The sequence below is a fragment of the Cyrtonyx montezumae genome, unplaced genomic scaffold (assembly GCF_038088225.1).
Source record: "Cyrtonyx montezumae isolate F1298 unplaced genomic scaffold, pur_monq_1.0 scaffold_3, whole genome shotgun sequence".
NCBI lineage: Eukaryota > Metazoa > Chordata > Aves > Galliformes > Odontophoridae > Cyrtonyx > Cyrtonyx montezumae.
The window spans coordinates 19748646-19769883 of NW_027072034.1; the positions used below are offsets into that span (position 1 = coordinate 19748646).

Sequence of the window (21238 nt, forward strand, 5' to 3'; positions counted from 1 at the left end):
TGACAGTCAGTGTTTGGTTTTTTTTTCTTTTTTCAAAATGGTGGGAACTGCCACCTGTCTTGTTAATTCTCTTAAATAATATCTCAATAGCTCCACAACAGAATGAAATCCCTTTTCCAGTTTGGTAATAAAACTTAAGGCATTTTCCACATTTGCTGTGATAGCTTATAGAACCTCCAAGCAAAGTTTGCTCTTACTTTTTTATTTTTATTATTATCTGTTGCATATGAAAGGACAAAGACCCAGTTTACACTGGATTATTTTAGGCAATCTAAATAGTTTGCTGAAACATGCTATGGGAGTCTGAAAATTACTTGCTACGTGTTGTATAAAGCAGCATATACACATAAGCTTGTATCTATGTACATGTGAACAGATGAACAGATAAAGTTTCCATGGCTGAACATAAACAAGCCTCAAAGCATTGTAATAAGAATATAAAAAATTTCTAACTATCTGAGATGCTGCCAGAGATGAATATCTCCTGTATATTTTGGAGAAGGGATGTTTAAATCTTCTTCATTGATGCCATGTATTTTCAAGTGTTTTAATATCATTTTCAAGTACAAATTAGAGCTGTTCTCATTTCCTCTCTTTCTTTGGCTTTTAAGTTTTTACACAGTCCAGCTTTGCTTCCATTTCAATTCATGTCTATATTTTAGTGTTTATTTTAAAATACAAATTTTAAATACAAAGTTATTATTTATTTTTTAATTTTGTTTGGCACATATACTAATAAATTGTACAACAACTTTATCATCATATCATAGAAGAAAAATACATTGTATATTTATTTTCATTAGTGTTTTAGCTAATCATTTGTTTCTCATTTCAAATGGCTTTTAAGGATATTTGTAATTTAAAAACATATTTACCTATAAAATTCTAATCTATTTTTTTTCCTCTTTCAACCTTTTTCAAGGATATATATATAAAGAGTGTATCATTTATCTGTTTTCGTACTGATAGTTACAGCTTGCTCCTAATGCAATCTTAAGATACACATGAGCACATGGAACTAAATTCTTTTAAACCTATAAACTGATTAAGCCAAGGTAGTAAATATTTCCATTAAAATTAGCTATCTGAAAATTCATAGCACTAGAATGTTATATATGTTAGTTAACATATGATGTTGTCGTGAACTGTAGTGGTTGTACTGACAATAGATTAAATAGAATATTCAGGAACACTGGGTAATCCATTAATTGATCTGTAAATTACATGATAGTGTGACTAACTTTTATCCCTATATAATACATGGCTGCACTTTCATTTGTCCCTTCAGTCTTCCTTTTAGAAATGTTATTTGGATGACCAGAAGTGCTTGCTGAAAGTGGAATTTCTTCATCAATAATAATACGTGTCTTTTTATTGTAGCATGTGAAACATTTGTAATTTCTATCATGTAATTACCAACTTCTATGATGTGTATTTTTGACCAGTATTTGCTCACAGTGCTGTCAGGAAAATCTTGATTACTTGATACAGTAAACCCTAGATGAGAAAAAGAGTTTGTTTTTTTTTACCTTGCTCATCTGTTTCAATATTTTATTTACTGTTTACTAAAAGATACTCATCCATATAGCATTCTATTCTCTCCCAAGATGGCAGGGTATTCAGTATATAGAGACACAACCATTTGGAAAAGTACTTCTCAAGATGTCAGTCTTGCCACTGGGTGCCATGAAAAATGATGAAACCAAACTGTTGGGATATGACAACATGCTGTGGTATGCAGTCAACACACCAGAGGGACGGGATGCCATCCAGGGGGACCTAGACAGGTTTGAGAAGTGGTCCCAGGTGGTCCTCATGAGGTTCCACAAATCCAAATATCAGGTCTTATATCTGGGTCAAGGCAACTCCCATTACCAATACAAACTGGGGGATGAAAGGATTGATCACAACCCTGCCTGAAAAGTCCTGGGAGTACTAGTGCATGGCAAGCTGAATATGAACCAGCAATGTGCCCTCACAGCCCAGAAAGCCAACTGTATGGTGGGCTGCATCAAAAGAAATACAGCCAGCAGGCTGAAGGAGATGATCTTTCCCCTATGTTCTGTGCTGATTATACCTCACCTGAAGTATTGCATCCAGATGTGGAGTCCTGAGTACAGTAGAGTCATAGACCTGTTGGACTGCATCCAGTGAAGGGTCACAAAAATGATCCAAGGGACCTCTCCTACGAGGACAGGCTGAGAGAGCTGGAGCTGTTGAGCCTAGAGAAGAGAAGGCTGTGAGGTTATCTCATAGTTGCCTTTCAATACCTAATGGAGAGCTACAGGAAAGAAGGGGACAGACTCTTTAGCAGGGTCTGTGGTGACAGAACAAGGGGAAATTGTTTCAAGCTTAAAGAGGGTAGATTTAGGTTAGATATAAGGAAAAAGTCTCTTACATTGAGGGTGGTGAAGCACTGGAACAGGTTGTCTAGAGATGTGGTCTGTGCCCCATCCTTAGAGACTTTCAAATCCAGGCTGGAGGGGACTCTGAGCAACCTGATCTAGCTGTGGATGTTCCTGTTCATTGCAGGACAGGAGGCTACTCCACCATGGGTCTCTCCTCTGCTCTTGTGCTGCAATTTTTGCTTTCTTAAATCTCCTCTCCCATAGGCACAACCACTGTCACTCATGGCTCAGCTCTGGTCAGTTTTACAGCCAGTTAGTAGCAATTCTTCCTGGGGTGCTCATCACAGATGCCAGCCCTGCTGCCTCCTTGGTAGCAAATCTTGCTAACTAAACCCAGTACATACACATTTTTATTTTTGTACCTTATCCCCAGTTAACACAGGTAATAACCCTGTATTAGCAGTTCATATACCTATACCGAATAGACACTCCATTTGGTTAGATGCCACTGAGACTTAATTTTTCATTATTTTATGTCTGTAAAGTTATGTCCTTTCTTGTCAACAAAAGTGTCTTCATATGTGCCACATTTATTCAAGCGTTACCCACACGTTTTCAGAGATTCTGCATCCAACACCAATTGAACCAATTACTTAACCATTTTATGGATTGCCCAGAATCTGCCTTATTGCAAGATACAGCATATATTCCTGGCCTCCTTCAGAGAAAGCAATACTCATTTTAACTTGTGCACAAATCTGGCTCAAGGCCAGCAAACTTCAATCTGAAAGCTGTGTATCTTTGTTAGTATGGTGCTGTACTCACATTAGGATTACTATATTAAATTGAGCTCACAAACCTCACATCAAGGTCGACTGGCATCCATCCAATTTGGAGCACAGGCAAAGGATGTCTGCAAGACCCAGAGGTTAATACTGAAAATTACAGAATTTCACATATGAAAATTACACAGATATTAAATAAATACATACATTAAAATCCAGGGGTTACATTTATTTGAGCATGACATTTATCTGAAGAATAAGTAAAAATCAACCATCTCATTCAGTACAGTTAGGAACTGTTGAATACATTTATGTTAGTATTAGTTTCCAACTATGGTTGAATGTGTTTCCCAGTGTATTTCAGGGAATTATGAAAACAACTTTTAGTTTAATAAGGAACAATGCTTGTAGTGTGCCATTTGCAATATCAAGATTATCTAGGGTGACCCATATGGATCTGGCAGATATATAGCATGAGAGATCTGAACAGCTCTGGAGCAGCAGCTGTGGAACAGATGTGATACTAGAGAGCATCTCTAATAGAACTAGACACCTATGTTTAGACAATTCAATCAATGCAATTAGTGATGCTTACAAAGTGCTTCAGCTGATGAAATGTAGTTTTCAACGTTAACTTGTGGTGAATGGCTTTCTAGATTGCACTGACAAGGGTCAGTAGATCTTCAGAGTGAAATGCTGTTCCATGGCAGTATGTTACTGGAGTTAGACACAGATATGTTGCAGGGCCTATGGTGTATCTGGAGGAACGTCTATGCATCTGAGTGTCTCATTCAGGGGTTGTCCTACCAGAGAATCTTAGATCTGCATATTAACCATTATATTAGAATATTGTGTTTGGTTCATAGAGATATTTTATATTATGACATGTTTTCAGTGCAAATTCTTTGGTCCTGCTTCAAACAGTTAATTGAATCGATGACTATTTTGGATGAATTTTAACACCTTTTAATGAACAAATTTTCTGACTCTCTGTTGTATGCAATGTCAGCTCAGCTTCAAGCATATGAAATGTTTGTGGGGTTCAGTCCAGAAATGTTTATGACACAAAGACTATCAATCTGGGTACCTGATGTCTTTTGTGACACATTCCAGTAGCTTGTTACCTATATTAACAAGACTTGCTTGGTTCTCATGTAGGATTTTCTTGATCATATGGACATTGGTGACTCATGCTGTTGGGTACCTATGTGCCATGCCAGAATGATGCAAGTCTGACAAACCTCATCTGTCCTATGCTTCTGAAATGGCAGTAGACACCTGTGTGTGAGAATTTGAACAGAATCCTACAAGTCTGCAGCTGAGCTAAGGCACCCTATGTTGTTCATATAGTTGTGTGAGAAAGATTACATTTTGAGACATGGCCAATCTTCTACTAATTAATGGAGAAAGAGATCTAAACAATTAGTGCTGGAATAGCTAAGTGAAATGATCTCAAAGCTTTGCAGAGTGCTTAACTCTTCAGAAAATCAAATCTGAGCCCAGTGTTTGGCCAAGTTTAGGACTGAATGATCCATGCCATGCTATTTACAAACTAAACCTGTGAGTGCTAACTTTGGGGAAACTGAAGCTCTCAGAACTTTTCCATTCCTTGTTGTTTTCCATAGGTCATAATGTGGATTTCAATATAATAAAGCAGAAGTGGCTAAAACCACTCCAGAAACAATTAAAAATTAATGAATAACCATTAAAAAATGCAAGTAGAAATTCTCAATTAGTGACTGAAAAGGAGTTTGTATTAGTAAAGCACTTCCTCATCACAAGTTTCTTGAGTCAGACTCCCAGTAAACAAATTTTTCAACACACAATTTCAGAGGGATATACAGCCACTCTAACCTTGTTTTTCTATCATGTTCCATCAATGCTTGCTCCTGTGACAGATCTCCTTAATATACAAACATTGCTATCGGGTTGGCCCTTGGTGGTTTTGCAAAATATGCCTCTAGGTGCTATTTGTTTATTACAGTGTATAATTAAGAATTAAACAGAAGTAAGCTCAAACTAAAAAAAAAAAAAATTAAACTTCACACTGATTACGCTCTCATCCTTAGGGAAAAACTGACAAAGAAAAGCTATCATGCAGTTACATTGTATTTATGAAATATTCTTACAATTTAATATAACAATCAACGTATTTTGAACATATTTAGAAATCACACTAGAAACTGCAAAAGTACTGTTTAAATCATATACATATGTATATACAATTTCTTAGGCTAAATTACATTGTCTTTGGGTAGAAAAGAAAAGAAAAAGGAAAAGGGAAAAGAAAAGTAAAATTTCCCTGAAAAATACAGTATAAAGAAAGCTAGGACACTTCACTTATTTTGTACTAAATTCTGTTTTTATTAAAAAAAAAAAGTAAAATGCAAGTGAAAGAGTAAATTTAGTGTAAGTGTACTCAAGAAGAAAATCTTGAATACACTTAGCTTTTACTGAAAGTCCCATTTTATCTGGGTATTTCATAAATAATTGATGTAGTTAGTGTCCTTTTTTCTCTGGAGAACAAAGAAAATAGTTGATGTTCATATTTCTGTCATTACAAATGAACTTACTACATAGGAAAAAAAAATTGCTTGGTGTACAAGCAAACAGTTTTAATCACTTTTTTTTTCTTTTTTCTTTTTTTTTTAATTTTCAAATAACAATGAAATCACAGGTAGTTATATTGATCAGATCAGAATTAGAGAAGTGAGAAATCTGAATTAATTTCTCTTCTTTCTGCTTTGGGCAATACATTTCTTCAAAATAATCATTTTCTTATTGTTTGTTTCTTAAAGGACACTGACAAAGTAAGATAGTATACTTTAAGTCACTTGATGGTACCCTGCCTGCCTACCACTCTGGAAGGAAGGGAAAGTTATTGGAAACACAGTTCTGGTGGGAGATATAAAGCAGAATGTCTAGAGAAATCTGAAAATACCACTCAACTGAAGAATGAGTTCGTGTTTGTGAACTTAGGTTGCACACATCAAAACACATTTAAGACCAAAAAGACATAAATCCATCTTGATAGGCAAGTGTTGTGTGAAAAAGGCAAAGAAGTTTGGCAGAGAATAAACTCCCGTGTGTTCCAGCTTGTCCTCATATATCAGAGGGACTGTGGGCTGCTTAACTTGGATTCTGAGTTTCCAAATTCAGAGCTGTAAGTCCAGTTGCATTCAGTGCAGGGATTATCATGATTAAGGGTTCACAAATAGCACAGTTCCCAACTTCTCTAGTCATGTTTGAATGGAGTTTAATGATCACTCTTAAGGAATTTGGCCATGTTCAGTGAGAACTCTCAGGGCTAGATTTGGTGAATTTGTTCATTAAAGGAACGGATTACAGATTCTTTTGGATTGATGGCAACAAATGCACTGTCTGTAAAGCATGTGAGTTTAACAAAGAACATGAATAATAAGGCCAACTACAATTACATTATATCATGGATAACTCTGTAGAATAGGCAAGTCCAACCCATGGCTTGCAGGCTGTATGCAGCCCAGCTTAGCTAGCAGTGTGGCCACTCATTGCCCAAGGTGCTCAACCTTCCTTCAGCAATTACCAAACATCGGTGTGCTATTAACACTCTCTGAGCTGAAATCAGGATACAAGGAGGGGACAGTGAAGTGCTGAGTTATGGCAAGATATGGCAAATCATTCTATGCATTTAGATACATTAGCTAAACAGTCCTGTAAACAGCAAAAAATATGCAGCTGTGCTTTCTGATTTGTTAAAGGTATGTGAGAACAGGTTTCAAGATTTAAAAAATATGTATCTTTTTTTTTTTTTTTGTATTTCTGATTCTATTTTCAGTTAATATAAATAATTGCCTGCAAATTTTCAAATGGAATTTATTGTGTTGCAGATATTCAACTCAAAAATCTGGTCATGTCTCTCTGCTGGTCTTTGATAAGCCATATCTTACCAGACAAAATGCCCTGCTGAACAATCAGACCTCATTCGTGTCACCACTTTTTGGCAGTATTTACATTTGTGAACAGTTATTTTCAACAGCATTATGATAACCCTAGCCCTTCAGGATGATCTTGGTCTTTGGCCACAGGACCTCTACCCAGTTCCACACTCCATGATTTTTTTCTTAGAGTCATACCAGGCTCCCTTCATAATTTTTTAACAGCTAAGGTCACAGGTCACTTTGCTTAGGGAGCTATCAGTTCCCTCATTGCACCTCATTCCACCCTGTAGATTTACCTTCTCTCATGAGACAAACATTTCAATAAGTTACCTCTGGCAAGTATTCCATAGCAAGACTCTGATTTAGTAATAAAATGTGCTGCTTAGAAAGTCTCTGTTATGTATTATTTTTATAATATTGCTGCTTTAAAAAAAAAACTCTCAAATAAGTAAATGGTAAATCAAGATTACTGTCGTTTCTTTATTTCAATATTTGTTTGAGATGTTCAAAACAAAGATGTTATGAATATAATCATATTTTCAACTGAGATATGCATTTTTCACTATTTGTATGGATCAGGACCTTAAATTTAATGGATCTTGGTAATGACAGAAAACAGTGTGTTAATATGGATCTCTGTGAATGTTAATGGCTGAAAAAAATGCTTAGTGTGGTTGCACTATGTGCTACCCATTCCTGGAAGTTCTACATTGATGGAGACGTTCAAGTAGTTACTGAGATAAATAAAGGAATTTAAAAAATCATGAACAAATAATCTATCAGTGTAGAGAGGCTATCAAATAGTAAAACAGTAGCAGAAAAATAACTAGAGGATATTTACACCTTTAAGTAAAAGATGTCTAAACTGAAAACTTGAGTATTATAACAGTTCTTTCTCAAGGCAGATTAGTTATCCTACTGTCTAACTTTGTGTTGAACCACTTAATGCTGTGATGAACTCACTCCAGGAGCCATTACTAAGAGACAGTATGTCTGGCTGTATCCACTCTACATGCCTCTGCATCAATACCTTATGAGGTATTGCATCCTTAAATGCCTCCAGATGTCCTCATGGTACATCCAGTGCACACTCTCCATTTCATACCAGAAAAATACCTCTCTGAAAGGTTGCCACAGAGCACTCACAATGCTTCAGTTTGTCCTACCTAAAAATCAGACTAAACTACAGTGGACCATGGGAGTTTAACAGACCAAAGTAGGCTTCAGAATCAACTACTGAGAAACATGGACATAGCCAGCTTGCTCTAGAGAGGATGTGTCCTTGGCACTTGTGAAAGATGTGTGCCATTGGGTTTATGACCAGCAGACCGCTATTTTTTTTAGCAAGATAGGACAACTGAGAAAACTTCTGAAGGAAAGAGAAGTTCCCTTGGTGATTAGGAAAAGGTGATAAATCTTAAATTCTTAAAAGTTGTTCAGACAAAAGTCAGAATGTTCCAGAAGTCTGGTAAAGAACAATGCCAATATGATTTTTAGTAAAGAACAAAATCCGATCTGTCAGGTGGCAGCCTTCCACAAGCTTTCAGGGTTGCAAATAGGAATATAAGAGGCAAGTTGGAATTTATCAGCTGCTTCTAAAAACTAAAATAAGACAATGCTCTATTGAATTTTGGCAGTCTGAAATTACGAGTGTTACCATGCTATTCATACAAGTGGCTCAGTATCTCATGGAAGGATTTCAAGGCTATGCCAGTGAGTCTGTCTGTTAAATATGCATACACTTAAAGATCAGTTGGCCTGAAAGAAAAAAAACAACACAATTTCCAAGGATGAAATGCAAAACAGACCCATGAGCAGGAATGAAAATATGTTTTAGAAGATCATTGTTTTCCTTATGGGAAAAATAAAAAACAGAACTAACAGTCATAATTCAGATATCCATGGAGCATATTCATGAGTATTTAAATTAAGTAATAACCAGAACTTTTGGGGTAACTTTGGGGATAGATATGTAGAATTAAAAACCATGCTTTTCTGAAGGACAAAAGTTTTATTTGTGAGGCAGTTTTGGATTCACATTTTCAGAGAATGAATCAGAAATGAAACTTCTTTATCTCAATATTTGCATTTTGAAAATTACAGCATCAGTATTATGAAGTTTTCAGAAAAGCTATTAGTCACTGTGAAAGTTATTTGTTAGATTTATTCACAGTGAGAACTTTAAATACAAGTGGAAAGTAAGCTCTGTTAACATATTTTTTTGGTAAAGCTATTAAAGGGTTTGAGAAAGGCACCATGTTACTAGCCCACAAATGTATGTTTTCCCCAAAGTATGCACCTCACAGTTCTCAGATCAAGCTTTAGATTAAGGGATCCCAGGGATTCTGAAAAGAAATATGATTTGAATATGAATTCATATTATGAATTTATCATAACTCCTTCTATGCAGTTAGATCTTCAGTATATTCATATAGTAAGTTAAGATTTAAATATCAGTGATGCTTCTGAGTTCAGAGATCTTGTATTTTATATGTAGCACTTTCTGTAAGTCTTTGCTACCACTAGGGAAACTGCTTTCATTTTGGATGCATTGGATCAAACCTGATATCTGCAATGCTGGAGGGCTTAGGGTGGTGTTTGTCTGCACATAGGAGAATTTAAGATAATTTAAGGAGAATTTAAGTGTTACACTTAACACTGAGCTTCAAGTGCTTGAATATCTTGTTAAACTGCAGTGGAAGAACTTATTGTTAATTCATCTCTAGGTGAATTAACACTTAATATCCAACTTTAAAGGGGTATTCTGCACTAGGCACTATAATCTTCTACTCTGTGCAATTTGTCCACCAAGAAAGACATTAAATTGACAGAAATGAAATATTAATAGGTTCCTGATAGTTTTTCACTGTGGTCTTGTCCATTTGGAACTCTGCTGCCTTGTCCAGTGTTCTGCTGTCTCTTATGATTTGTGCATTGTTCTTTTCAGTACCTGTTCAGCTTCACAGGCCATTTCTCTATGCTGTTGACCTCCCAGTTAGAAATAGTCACTGTATTCTAGCAAGGTTGTCACTCTATGAAGCAGTTCATTCATCTGTAATTAGGTTCACATCCCCTCCATCTTGATTGGCAGTTTACAAATAAGCAGAAGTATGTAGGCCGTTTAACATCCCATTCTATTCTTTAAGAAATTAATTTTATTCTCAATTTCAGTGAGAAAAACAGATTGTAAAATAGTATACTGTGAGTGTCATATCTTGCCCATGAAGAAAGGAAGAGGTGACCAGATTTACAGTTCCCTCCAGTTAGATTAATGTGAAATGGTGTCATTCAAGGCCCGCAAATAAGAGGTAAAAACACTACATTTAATAGGAGATTTCTAAAAAACAGTTATAGAAATGTAACAGAAATGTACATCTGTACACATACATGTAGTACATGCCTAAACATACAAATACTTATCTCTACAAATATATATATTTGCAATGCAAGATTAATGTTTTCAGACATGTAATAATTGCAGCAGAGTGCTGTTTCCCTGAAGAACAATTTTGGCAACAGTTTGACTTCATTTTCTTTCTTTTTTTTTTTTTTTTTTTGCATTTCCCTTAGGAAAGGCAACCTGTTTGAGTTACATGAGTTACATTACCCTTGAACCCCTTGTTGCTTACTTGACATTAATTTCTTTAACGGAGGCAATATCACAAGTGAAGTTTAAAATCAAATCTCAGAATAGTGCTGTCTGGATTGATTCTCTGTTTAGACTGCATAATAAGCAGTCACACAGAGCTTCACTCCAGACACTTCCAAACTCACAACAGTCTTCTCCTTTTGATCCCGAAGGATGAAATTGGAACTCTTCTTCTATTAGGAAATGATTTTAGCTTCCAGCAGTCTATTACAATCTGTATGAATTTCTTATAGGTTTTGTCCTTCACTTTACCAGGATCGACTAAGTATTTCAGTAAAAGAAAGAATTCAAGTTTCACTAGGAACCACAGAAAAGATAAAAATTTGCTATTAGCTGCACTGTTTTCTAGATTGCACTTAACTGCATAGGTTGGGAAAAAAAAATTAAACTCTTTGACATCCTGTTCCTGCTCAGATAAAAAAATTGCATTACTGCAATATATAGATGTATAATAATACTTAAATAATATATTTTCAAAGTACTTCCCATGACAGTGTAGGAGTTAGTATGATTTTAGAAACAGAAAGCTAGAAAGCAGAGTTTATAATTTCAGCAATGAGAACACAGAGGCTAGTACAATCTCATTTCAGTTTAGTTATTTAAAAGTTGAGCATAGTGTCTAGGCTGGTTGTCTAGGTTACAGGTCCAATAGAGATGGAGAATCAGTATTTCATGTTACAGTATATGCTGAATTTCCCTCAAAGCCTTGGCAGTTCCCTTTTCTCTCTCTTCTACTCTGACTGTAGGGGAAGCTTAAGCAATAGATGCCTAGGCAATAAAAGGTGTCTTATTTTTAAATAGCTGAAGTTGGGCAAGTAGAATGCAACTGAAAATCCTTTTTGTCATATTCCTTCCTATGGGAGCATTCTCATGGGAAAACTATATCATATTTGTTAAAAGTTTCTGTTTTGCTAAGTTTTGGGGGAATGAAGAGAGGAGAGATAAACTGAATCACTGTCATATTGTTGTTAAATAGTGTCACAATCAAGTGAAGCAAACAACTAATGAGAGCCAGTTATTTATTAGGTCTTGGTAATATTACTGTCCTGGTTTCATCTGGGGCAGACTTGATTTACTTCTTAGTCTAGTATGATACTACTTTGTCTTTGGAAGAAAAACAGTACTGGTAAAACACTGATGTTTTAGATATTGCTGAACAGTGGCTGCACAGAACCACAGATATTTCAACTTCTTGTACTGTATTATTATCATTAATATTATCACTTTCCTTTTCTTTTTCTGTCTTAGTGAATAGTTTTTATCTCAACCCACAAGTTCTATTTTGTTTGTTGTTGTTGTTTTTTTTCTCCAGTTCTCTCCCTCATCCCACTATGGTGCTAGGCTGCCTGCCAGGTTAAACCACAATGAAGAACTTATTTATCCTTCTGTAAAAAATATTTTAAATACTGTTGGACAGAGAACCTTTATTCACTGAAGAGAAAGTAATGAAATTTAACAACATCCACTCATTTAGTTCTAGAATAAAACTCCAACTCAGTGTGATAAGTGAAAGTTGTAAACTCCTTTGCTTTTGAAAGAAAACATGTCTTAGAATAAAGATGTAAGATGAAGAAAGGGAAAACAAAAAAGCACTGAAGCCTCCAATATGATCCCTTTAAAGAATACAGAATGGCTATGAATGCATTATTAGCTCATATATATACATATATTTGGGTTCTAAGCACAAAGGTTGGTTGAAGAAGGAATTCTCCCTTTTAAAGAAATATTAAATGTGGTGTTTCTCTGCACATAACTGCAAGAACAGCTGGGCTGAAATGTGGAAAACACTGAAACATTTTCAAATGTATTTGATGCCTTCTTATGTCCTTTGTATTATGATGTGCTTTGTATTATTATTTATTAATGGCATTTATTATTTATAATATGCTTTTGTGGTATTGATAATTTAGTTTAACAAAACTAAAGATGAAGGATACTGGTTTTAATAGGTCAACTCAAATACCTTCCTTGTGCCTTCATACACAACCCCTTAACCTTCTACAAACACTACAGTAGCTTATTCTCCTAAAAGTGGCTTCTGAAACTGAAGCTCTTCATATATATTTCAATGTCTTTGAATACAACTTAATTTAGAACCTGTGTTCTTAAAGCCTGATTTGTCCTGAAATGCTTTAAAGTCCTATAATCAAGCCTACCACAGAGGATGGAAAGTGCCAAAAATTAATAACGTTAATGCAGTCATATTTATCTTTGTTATAAGGCGAATTAAATACCAGTAAAGAATGAGATCTTTACTCAGTTGCTTTTCAATATGGCATTCTGAAAAGCACTTAAACTCATGTAGAAGTTAGGTAAGACAAGCACATAACAGGTATTATATCTCTATGTAATGCTTGATTGTATTATTTAATAGAAACAGCACGCTGTCAAGCTTCTGACCTGTAGTTCTGTACTTGTTTTTCACAAGCTATTCATTGTAAGAAGTGATAATGAAGGTGTTTTGCAATCATGTAACATCTTCAGAAAAGGCACTGTAAATTACAAAGCTGTGAAGTAAGAAAAAAGTTATGGGTTAGTAGCTGAACAAACTTCTAATTATTGTGAAAACATATTTTTAATTTTAGCAATTTGCTTGATATTTTTAGAAAGATAAAACCAGTCCAAACTGTATAGCAATGCAGCTGGGAGCTGGTTTATCTCCCACACAGATATACATGAAGAAAGCATGCTTGAGTGTGGTGGTTTCACACTAATAGCCATGGCTTTTAAAATCTACCACACTGCTCTCTCTCTTCCCCTTCCTCAAGCAAAGAGGGGGAGAAAATAGAATGAGAAAAAAAAAAAAATTAATGGATAATTTCACTGAAGGGAAAAGAGGAAAACATTCAAATGAACAATAAACAAACAAAAACACATCAAAGGTGGAAGCAAGGAGAGAAAAAAATTCTCTATTTCTGATCATGAAGTGATGTTTGGCCATGTCTTAGGAAGCTGCTCCTCAGTGCACATAGTGGTTGTTCAGGAGGATGTGAAGGATGTGAAGCACACAGGAATCATAAGACATTTAAGATGAAAAATATCATAGGTTGGATAAATGTCACTAAATCCTAGTTTTCAGAATCGTTGTCCATGCACATTCAGGAAAACTAGGATAATACTAGGATAATCCAGTGTCACAGAGACTGATCATCCCTCTGAATTTATTTATTATTAATCTACCAAACTCTTGCTTACTCCAAGTGTAATCTGACAACAGAGAAGGCCAGTGAAAGCAGCTTTACCACCAATGAAGTTCACTAATTGAGAATAAACAGAAAAAGATCTACCAGGTGTTTCATGTAAGGATTTGAATTTTCTGAAATTGCATTTCACTCAGTATTGCACACCAACTTAGGTTGATTCTTTCATTTGACCTTTATTTGCTAAGAGACATTCTTTTTTTCTTTTGTCAATAATGATGTTCGAGTTTATTATCTGCTTCGTCACAACTTAACTGTCATTTTGTGGTTATTTTCTATAAATAACTTCAGGAAAATACAAATAACTACAAAACAAAGAATGGAATGTGGGAGTGCACCTTTGGCATTCTTTGTAGCAGAGTAATTCCCATGCTTCTGTGAGGGTAAATATTGACCATGTCAGCATTTTGTCAGGTATAATTCCCAAAATTATCAAGAGACATTTTAAGTCTCTAGAAGATACTTTGTTTTGTGTGCTGAAGCATCATATTGGAGGAAATATGTAATAACAGACTTTTGTCTCCAAGGTTTGGTGTCCTATGTAATGTCACAGTTACATGATCCTTTTGCTGTTTCCAAGCAGACATATTTTAATGATGTATACAGGAAGCAGGTTTCTCAGTTTTAGGCTAATTAGGCTTGACAGCTTTTCATTTCCAAGTTGTTTATATTGTTTCTCCAAGATAGTTCCTTTTGTTTTGCCAGCTATCTGCTATAAACATTTATGTGCTTGTTTATGATCATTAATATCTCTCATTTCATTGCTCCATTAACTGAAGCTACTGTAGAATTATTAAGGTTGTAAGAAGGTTTCAAGAATACTACAATAAGATGGAGATGCTGTTGTTCTTAGTTATCTAGATTTAGTGTACTTGCATATGTCTGCAGTTCAGTTATTTTCTAATGTAATAAGAATTTATTCTCTCAGTTTTAAACACGTGACTTACCCAAGGCACCTAGTTTAAATGAAATATCTGTCTCAAAGCCCATCTTCAGTTCTTTTCTCTTCACCAGAGCATGCAATTACTGGGACATATTTATTTGTTAAGGAGCAATTCAGATTGATAGGGGTGCCCACTCAGACCGCTTCTTCTTTTGCCTCTGTGGAGAATGTGGTAACTGTGAGAGTGAGGAATTCCCTCATTTTCATTAAATGATTTTGGGTGTGTAACATTCAACAGAGACTGTTCAGCAAAATACTGCTGCTGTTGAAGGTGTTCTGTCTTGCTTTTTGTGGAATTCATTTTGCAGCACAGATAGCTAATACATAGACAACCTTTACAGTTGGTACCGTAGAGAAGAAGACAGATTTCCATGATAATTTTTAAATAAGAATTCTTACAGTTCTTGAGTTCTTATAGATCTTGAATTTTTGAAACGATGTGAAGACTAAATTTTGAAAAAAAAAAATCATCTACCTGTAGTCTTGAAATATCAGTCACTGATGAAGGTGTTAGCAGTAGCAGGCATAAAACAAAAAGGAATAATCAGTAATCAGAAAGCAACCAATTAGGGAAACAGTTATTTAAAAAAATATCTGAATTTTGAAAAATACAGAAACAAAACCGAAGCAAAACAAAATGAAGTGGCCAAACTGCATTTCCATAACGCATTGAAACTTTCTATAACACAGTGAAACTCTGTAAATATGAGTGCTTGCTTGCAGCCTAACCTGTGAATTAATTAGAATTCAATTATAATGAGAAGTTAAACAAAACAAGTCCCTTAGCAATCACAGTACATGAATGCCTACATTTCCACACTAAAACATGGAAAACAAACAATTTGTGAAGGAGGCACATATTACAATAAGTGTAAATTGGTTACCATCTCTGTGCTGGGTAAAAGAGGTGAATTAATGTTTTTTACCAAGAGGGCAACTATAGTAAATACATTATTTTTACAGTTATATAATTTTTCTCTAACCAGAACTTTCAAAAGATCCCACAGCAAGTATTCCGTTTTAAGCCATTTCCCCAGCATTTTAGTGCTTACTTCAATTCAGCTGCTAAAAGAGCATCCTGGAGATATCCTAGAGTTGAGGATATCTCTATAGCCTATGCTACACAATGGGCTATCTGCATGGCATTTTTGGTTTATGCCAGCCTTCTGCACAATCTTGCCACCTGTCAATGTTACTGACTCTTCAAACTTAGGCAAAGGTATTCACAAAATCACAGAATCATGGAGTCATAGGGGTTGGAAGGGACCTCAAGAGATCATTGAGTCCAACCCCCCTGCCAAAGCAGGTTCCCTACGCCAAGTAAAAGAGCAGATGTTCCTAGTAGGTCTAGTTGTTCGGCTATGGATTTTACTCAGGCAACACATCAGAAGGAAAATATTGACAGTACTGGGTTGAATTCTGGGCAAGTTTGGATCTATATCAAAACTTTATAGCTCAAACCCATTTTTAGCACTGTTTTCCTATGCAATTGTATCTATTCTATGCTGTTATAACTACATAAATTTATTGTAAAGAAGGGAAAAATTATGATCAGTTCTTGACAATAAATATGATGTATCTTTATTTGTTGTAATCACAATACGATATAGATTATTCATATTGAAGTGATACGGAGATACAGATTGCCCACAGTTCTGGCTGATTCTTAACAGAATTTATATATATATATATATGACTTCTAATAGCTTTTCTAGTTCCAAGAACCAAGAGATTATTGATAGCCAAAAGAGCATGACCTTCTCTTTTAACAGAGATACTGATACAATGAAATGTAAAAGTCAAAGCTATATTCATAAATACAATGTAAAATAATAGGGCATTTATATGAATATTCATATATTGAACTCAGAGAATGGGTAACTTGTTATTCATCATTTTAAAACATGTTTATAGAATACAAATATATTGGTGCTTGTTTTTCTTTTAGTGTTGATGAAAATGAATAGTACTTGGGGACCAAGTCTGCAGATTAAAGTGTTGTGATACATTACTATGCTTGCACAGAAATGAGCACAGATGGCGGGTCCATTACTTCTCTAGCAAGAAATTTGTCATTTTTTTTCCCCAGGATTCATATTTGAACAACATTTGCCCAAGTTGGACTACCTCTGTGGGGATCCTTAAAATGTTTTTTTCCATTACTTGCACATTAGGAGTATAAGAAACAGAAAGTGATTAATGCTGTGTTAAAAGTTTATAATGAATGAAGTCTCTCAAACCAAGAGTCTGAGATTTTTATATTTTTGCACCAACTAAACAGAAACATATTTTGAATGTAAATGAAAGTCTACAGGGATGAAGTTTTGTGCACCATGCTCAAATTCCCAATAGAACACATCTTGTTCTGACAGATCATTTAGTCCACATTAGAACGTGTGAAGATGTTTTATGTATAAATATTTGTTAATTAAACACAATTGTATGTGGAAAATTAAACAGCAGTATATAAGTTAAGTTATATTTTTTTTCTGCAAAGGACATGCTGACTTCAATAAATTTTCTTTTGCTGTAAGAATTAATAAAACAATACTTTGTAAGGTTTTGTCAATGTCTTATTATACACTTGAAGTAAGAAAAAGGATTTGCAACCTGACTTCTGTGCCTGTAATTACAAAAGACTGAAATTCAAATGATAGGTTTTTAAGTCAGCTATTCAAATCTGGATCACCTAGAAGGGAAGGCAGATTTAATATGAGTTAAATTTTCCAAGATCAGGAAAAAAATATAACCAGATAGTTTCAGTTACATCAGTATGTTTTGTGTAGTGACATTTGGGAGTTGGTACTGAGACCTCTATCTTTTAGCAGTACATCATGAAAAATATTGTTCAGCATTTATGTTGTGAACTGACGCACAAATACAGTACTGGGAAAAGGGTTGCTTGCTTCCAGCTTCCAAAATGAGCTTGTATTCTTCTCTTCCAACCAAATAAGTATTATTTTTTGTAATTTGGCTTTTTCTTTTCCATATATGAAACTTTATTAGATGTGTTCCTGGGTAAAAATTGGCATCCAGTATCTAGAAGATTAATTTTAAGATCTAATTCTCTCTGCATAGAAAATTAAAACAAAACAAAACAAAGAAATAAATAAAACACCCCTTGAAAGATTACAAATATTTCAAATTCTAAATAATGAAGCACTTCATAATATGAGAATTTCCAGAAGTAACTCCTGCGTGAGTCAAGCTGGATAATATGGTAGAACATCTATTAGGCCTGAAGATACATCCCTTGAAATTAGTAGAGGTTGTACCAATCCTGGAACCGATGCTTTCTCTGTGATTACTGCAAATATAATTTGATGTGTTATTTGTGGACTGCTGGGGTCTGTAACAGCCAAAAATGTCAGGAAGGTGAGATGAAATTATCAGTTGGCGCAGATCAGGGTTTGTGCTGTTTTGAGGGCAACTGTTTCATTTGCCAGTGTTTTAGTCCAGGTGGTACTCTGCTCTACTTACAAACATAGTTGTGGAGGGAGAGAATGTGGGCAGTGAAAAACAGAGAAGAATTACAAATTCATTTATTTCAGAAATGGAATGGATCACACCAGCCATGGGTGAGAGAAAGGCCAAGAGATAAAAAGAAAATAGAATCGTAGAATCACAAGGTTGGAGAGGGCCTACAAGTTCATCTAGTTCAACCATGAAGAAGGGTGCTTAATGGTCCAGAGCATGTAAGATCAAATAATATGGAGGCTGTTACTGTTAGTACTTAATGATCTACCTGTTCAATGCTAATACTCTTAAAAATATGGTATTATCAAGCCGTAGTGTGCTGCTTGTCACTACATAATGCACTTGTCATCTTTGCTTCTGCTTTTTACCTTTCCCCGTTCTCAACTACAAAAGCAAACCCCACCTCTGAGCAGTCAGCAAATATGCAGTTTGAACAACTAATGTGAGCACATTCTTTGACAGACAAGTAATTGAATGGATTCCTTCCTTATGGGAGGTAATGGTAGCCCAGTAGATACTGCATAAAATACTTACCAAACTCAGTTTCCTTATGAAATTGTCAGTGCAGGCACAGTAGGAGGAGCACAGGAATATTCCCAGTCTAGAGCATGCCTACTCATACTGTATGTGAGTATGAATATCTGGACTTTGTTTTCCTGTGTTAGCCTAGTAGGAAGGCTGCAGATTTTGTATACAGCCCTATGAAAAACTTTATTGTATTTCTGCCTAGACATAAAAAGCTGCCTGCTGAAAATGAATTACTTTACTGTGAAGAATGAGCCATTCACATAATCACTGTATTCAACTTTGCTATGAACTTCATTACGACTTGTTGTCTTGATTGGGCAATATTAGTATCTATTCCAAATAATAGAATGGCTAGAAAATCAGTGATGGGTTCATTAAGGGCTTTAGTAAAAAGCACATTATTTTTACTATCTACTGTTAGCTGATACAGTGTACCCTAAATACAACTGACAATACATTTGCTCTAATGAAGAGTGAGTAATGCTGGGACCTTTAACTTGTGACTAATCCTAGGTAATCATTGCTACAATAGCATGATACATAATATAATTTGAAATTTATGTTGTATTTACTAGCGCTGAATGAGTTCAGAAGAAATAGAGAGAACATTGGCCTTCATTAGCACATGCAGGGCTATATATAAGTTTAGAATGCTGGTGGGAAACCAAATGCTTTAAAGGATTTCAACAATCAAAGACTGCTGGATCTTTGTCCATTAAAAGTCAGTAAAAAGTTTGCAGTGCTTCAGAATTAGCTGAATTTCCAAGTATCTACAGCAACCTCATCTGGAATACTGTGCTCAGCCTTTGGGCTCCTGACACAACAAAATGTAGAGCATCTGGGCATCCTGATCTAGTGTCTGGCAACCCTACCCATGGTAGGTGGTTGGAACTCTATGATCTTTAAGGTCTCTTTCAACCAAACCCATTCTATGATCCTATGATAACTTCTGTACAAAGGGAAACTGTGCTCTCAGATCTATGGAAAATTTAGTCATTCTGTACAACAGAGTTAGTTTATATCTATATCCAATGTTGTTTTAGGGAGGATATCTGGGTCCTTGTATGCTTCTTTAAGAACATAATGAATCTCACTTAAGGTAATATTTAAGCAAACATCAAAAAGAAAATCTTGTTGCTATGTGGGCAACCTTGCTTTAATGAACAGAATTCATTATTTGAAATTCTCATATATACAGTTAAGGGAGGAAAACGAGTTCATACCTCTAAAGGGTTTTCTTTTCCTTTCTTTCTTCATCCTGTTTCTTTTTCCACTTTCCTCCCTTTGTATGTTTTCCTTTCATTTTCTTTCCATATTCTTTTCTGCGTGCTGATTCCCACCATTATTCATATCATAGCTCTCTTCATTCTTTTGGTAACTCCATTTCCTACTTCCACCTGCCAGAGACATCCATATTAAAACCAATGAGGAACATTCAATTTCTCTCGTTGAGCATTTTTCATATACAATGGCCTAAGGGTAAAAAGTCCTTGCCTGTCAGAATTATGCCTCAGAGCTCTCTGCAAACTCAGGTAGCAGGCTAATTTTCCTATGATAGCTTTGTATATGTAGCATTTTTCTGTGCAGCTAAGAGGACTTGCAATGATTTTCATAAAATTCATATTTTGCAGAATTTGAATATGCTATCTTGCCTATGCTCATATGCAGATCTAATAGGCAAGAATTAGGCGTTTCTGTCCTCTGTTCCTAATAGGGTTCTTTCCTTTCTTTTTATCAGCATAACAGCTGGCAAAATAGTTTTAAGACAGAGATATATAAAGCTAACTTCTTGTAGAGTATGCAGACAAAACATAACATATGGAGGATATTTGCATAATATGCAGTATCTGTGATACGGCAGCAATTCAGTTTTTCTTGCATAACTTCATAAATACATAAAAAAATAGGAAGTTGAAGAATTGCATTCATAAGCCACAGAATTCTGCTAAGTATTTATTTTTAGTATTGTCATTTTGAGTTTTGATATATTAACATGTTAGAACCACTGTTCTACTTACTACATTAATACATACTTAAATGAACATTTATCTGGTTTCCATGGCTTATTTTATGTATATCTGTCTACTAAACAAATTGTGGCCTTCTATATACCTGTATCAGTTCTGTAATACCAAATCATTTGCAAAAAATTTGGCCGCTGTCCTGCAATACATATTCTAGCTGCTTGTGCATTCACAGAAACTGTAAGAAACTTCAGATACTGTTCTGAACATACAGTGTGTGTAGAACTGAAGTGTTTTTTTTCCAAAACTTGAAATATTATGCATTTAGGCAATCACTGTGTAATTTGTATTTAAGAAAAATAAAATGGAGATAAAAAGTATGCAGAGAGAAATGTTTCTTCTTTCAAAATGTAGATAACACTTC

At 35.1% G+C, this 21238-nt stretch overlaps 1 protein-coding gene across 1 annotated transcript in view; it reads left to right on the forward strand.

Moving 5' to 3' along the window:
• The window catches only part of GPC5 (glypican 5), a 193852-nt gene that overhangs the window by 159133 nt on the left and 13481 nt on the right, over positions 1-21238 (forward strand).